Here is a 4697-nt window from a genome sequence, read left to right as displayed (position 1 = left end):
CAAGGTTTCCCCTCAGTTATCTCAACATGGATTCTGATGTGCTTGTACTGTGTCTTTTGCGACGGCGTTGAAAGCGTCTGAAAAGGAGAAGGCTGTGGGTTCACCCTATTCTACGGACTCGGAATGAGCGGGGAGAGTTCCATTCTTTAATTCAGGAGCTTTGGCTGGATGAGGATCGCCACAAGGAGTACTTTCGGCTCTGTCCCACCGATTTTGATCGGTTGCTGCGTATGGTCGCTCCGTTGATTGAGAGGCAGGACACCACACTGCGTCAGGCAATAGGTCCCGCAGAACGTCTGGCGATCTGTTTATGGTGAGTACTTTAAAGGGGTCATATGATGCTGCTGAAAAGAACATTATTTGGTGTTTAAATAACATTAATATTCATAAAATATTCATTAGTATTAATAAAATACTCTTCAATATCAGGTTTTTGGCAACTGGTGACTCTTACCACACTATTTCCAAAAGCTTCAGGGTGGGCAAATCCACTGTAGTTGGAATAGTGCCATCTGTGGCCACGGCCATTTGGGAGAGTTTGGTAGGAGAGTATATGCCAGTGCCTCAGGAATCAGATTGGAGGGCGATTGCTGAGGGGTTCTCCAGTAAATGGGCTTTTCCACACTGCCTGGGTGCCATTGATGGGAAGCACATTACAATCAAAGCTCCTGCTGATTCTGGGTCCCTTTATTATAACTACAAGGGACAGTTCTCTATTGTTCTTCTGGCAGTGGTAGATGCCAACTACCTCTTCAGAGTAGTAGACATCGGTGCCTTTGGCAAGAGTAGTGATGGTGGTACGTTGTCTGCCTCTGCTCTTGGAAGAGCTCTCAGAGACGGAACACTCAATCTCCCAGATGATGAGCCTCTCCCTAATGGTGAACACCTTGGTAAGGTACCATTTGTGTTTGTTGGAGATGAAGCATTTCCCCTCCGAAAACATCTTCTGCGTCCTTACCCAGGAAGAGCAATCCCTGCTGACCAGAGGATCTTCAACTTCCGTCTGTCGCATGCAAGGAGGATTGTAGAGAATGCGTTTGGCATCATGGCAGCTCAGTTTCGTGTGTACCACAGAGTGATGGAGTTGAGCCCATGTAATGCAGAAAAGATTGTGCAAGCAACCACCATTCTCCACAATTTTATTAGATGGGGTCATCAGAATTCTCCTTCCACCACTGGTTCTGCTGACCCAGGTACTGCACTGAATGCAGCTGGAAGGATGGGAAGCAACACTGCGTCGCGGGAGGCCCTAGCTGTGAGGGAGAAGTATAGGGAATACTTCAACTCCCCGTGTGGTGCAGTTCCTTGGCAGTATAACCAGATTTGAGGAAGTCTGGCTCACCATAAAAAGGCTCTTTTCAGAGCCACTTCAATATCACAGAGTCAATTTTTCCATTGTTTGTGTGTGTGTGTGTACATTAAGGTTACATCTGCACACACGCAACATGTTTTAAATGCCCATATTACATTTTTGATAGAATGCAAGTTATCTTTTGGGTACATGGATGCAAAATGCATATTGCCATGCTTGTGTACAGTCAAAAAAAATCCTGGTGTTTACAGCAGATGTGTTACTCATGATGGATATTACCAGCTGTGTCCACCAACCAAGACATCAAGAACATCTCCACTACAATGGTATGTTTACAGTTGTGATCTCCAAAAAGGCTGTCAAATCATTTGAACTGTATTGTCAGCGATGCTAAAGCTTAGTGATAGTTTTAAGAAAATGTTCAAGTACACTAAGCAACAAGACAAAGTAATGAATCAGGAAACTGGTTTGATTGTTTTTATCAAATTCATTAACTACCAAAAACAACAATTCCTACATAACAGCAGGAGAAGAGAGCAACTTATTAGAACCTGTTTTTTGAAAACCACATTTTCTTTAAGGAATCATTTTCTTTAGAATTAATTATGACAATGTTCATTTTGGAGGGAACAACTCCTTAATTGCACTTAAAAACAACTTAATGCACTCAAAACTCATGAGAACTTAAAAGAAATAAGTAATAGTTCCATTGCTGAGCAAGTTATGTGATGCTTAATTTCTCCAAATCTGTTCCGATGAAGAAACAAAGTCATCTTGGATGGCCTGATGGAGAGTTAAATTGCAGTAGATTTTCATTTTTGAGTGAACTGTTACTTTAAAGATCATGTTCGTGAACTGACACTGTACTCAGCCTCCTGTATCAACTGCAGTATCTTTATTTGTAGCAAACTCCTTGTTTCCCTGGGTAGACGGGAGAGAGCTGGGTGAATGCAGTTGAGGAAGCTGCTTACATTATCCTCTTTTCTTTTACAATGGACATTATTTCACTTTCAGATTCATCCATGGCACTTGATTTTCTTTTTAGATGCAGTGGTGCCCTGGCTGCTGGTGCCTGATACAGGGACTTGGTGACTCGGGACCTGGACGCTCGGGACCTGGGCGCTCGGGACCTGGTTGCTGGGAACCTGACGGCTGAGGACCTGAGTGCTTATAATGGGGACCTGGCACTCAGGGACCTGTCAAGTCAAATTTATTTGTCTAGCTCTTTTCATAATACACTTTTCTGAAAGCAGCTTTACAAATAGTCGTCCTGTTTTTCTACCGTGTCTTGGGCACACACCTGAGATCTTAAATGTAAAAAAGTATTAAACAAAAGTACACGGTAGTCAAAGTCTAATTTCAGACAGAATTGCTATATTGTGATGTCTACCTGGCTGCTGGTTCTTGGAGTCTGGCTGCTGGGGACCTGACTGCTGATGCTGAGGATCTGACTGGTAGGAAACCTGGAAATTGCGTTTTACAATATGATTTCCAGTCTTGGAAAAGTCATAAATTCTTTTTTTGTTATTATAATACATATATTTTTTTTTCATAAGTCACAATAGGGAACTATTCTGCACTTGTTCCTGCACCTGTTTTCTTGTGCCTGCACTTGATTCCTGCCTGATGGTCAGTTGTTTTTCTTGAAGTATTTGTGGATAATTCCCACTTGTAGGTCTTTCTGCCACAAATACTTCAATAAAACTCATTATATCAAAAAAACTCCATCTTCCAGACCTGCCAACCTTTAAAAATGTTTTGAGTACCATCAGTGTGACTGGGGGGTGGGGGTCATATAGCCTATTCCTACATTACTTGAAGCTCCTTGATGGCTAATGTCAAAATCGTAATTGCACAATGTGCAAAATGCTAGACTTCATGTTAAATATTTTTCATAGGTTAGTACTCAGAGTCTGCACTCAGTTTGTGATATTCCTGTTATACAGTATTTTAGAGTAAACAGTAGGAATGCAACAATACAGTTAGCCCAAGGTTCAATAAATACCTCAGTTTTTTAAACACAGTTTTCAGTTTGGTTCTGATGGTTTGGCACAACAGAGTTCTTTTTAGCGATTTTAAATGCTATTTAAAAAAAACAAACTCCAGTACATTGTTGTACACTGTAGAAAAACATGGATTATCACATGTCTGCCTTAAATTTAATTTGAGAGAAGTATTATTTTTATAGATTGGCCATTATTTAGTGCTATGAACACATGTAATGTCTGTTTCATTCATACTGGATACTAGAGGGCGCCCCTGCGCAGAAAGTCCACATATGCATCACCGAAGAAATAGAGCTCACGACTCCAGGAAATACCATACACGTGTTTCCTCATCTCAGCGCACGACTCACGGACACACAAACAGAGCCAGTTTGGAGAGAAATAAAAAAAACACGGAAAGCGCTCTGATTGAGTTGAACTCCTCATCTTTTTCTGTTGCTTGTTTACTGCACGTGGACAGGTCACCGGGGTTTTGCGTAGTTTAGAGTGACAAATCGTACCAGCGTACTTTAAGGTCAAAATGCGTACCCGCTACGCAAAATGCGTAGGTCTGATCTTCTTCTGTGTCCTCCTTCACTTCCACTTCTCTTACTGTCTCTTTCTATCCTTCTCTCTCTCATGTAGCCGGTGTCTCTGAGCCCACGCCATTTTTTCTTGCAAGTCTCAACTGAAAAATAAAAGAATATTGCCAAGTTCATGCAGCAGAGTTTGCTTTTGAAGTCTGTTTGGGAAGTTGACACACACACATATACAGTCAAACCAAAAATTATTCAGACATTTTTTATATGTTTTTACTAGTGGGTGCAGGACACTATAGTTCATTTGTGTAAGTGAGGATAGCAAAATAAAGTAAACTGTGACATATTATACCCAAAAATTATTCATACAGTGGACTACCAATAAAATTGATAAAACGTGGGACCAAAAATTATTCAGACACTTTGACCTGACCATGTTTTGCTTAAGTGTTATCTGACATAATTAAGATTATTTTTTTCTGATACAGTTTAACTCTGAGATCTTGTCATATTTTATTACCATTTTTTTAAACCATAGTGAATAAACTGTATTAGTGAATGAAATGTTCAAGGTGTCTGAATACATTTTGGTTTGACTGTACATTTTGTCTGAATACATTTTGGTTTGACTGATTAAAATATATTACATTTTTAAGTGCTGTAGGTTTCCCCCTTTAAATAGGTCATTTTATAAGTTCCTGTGGTGTGCAAAATTAATTTTAAAATGAGTCTGAAAATATAAATATAAAAATATAAAATAACGAACAACATTAAGTAATTTAATAATAATACACTTGTGTATAGTAATTATATTGTACTCTCTCTCCATATATATATATACACACACACACACACACACAC

This window comes from Sinocyclocheilus rhinocerous, unplaced genomic scaffold, assembly GCF_001515625.1.
Source record: "Sinocyclocheilus rhinocerous isolate Xijiao unplaced genomic scaffold, SAMN03320098_v1.1 scaffold136, whole genome shotgun sequence".
NCBI classification, from domain to species: Eukaryota; Metazoa; Chordata; class Actinopteri; order Cypriniformes; family Cyprinidae; genus Sinocyclocheilus; species Sinocyclocheilus rhinocerous.
This window is presented reverse-complemented; position numbering follows the sequence as displayed.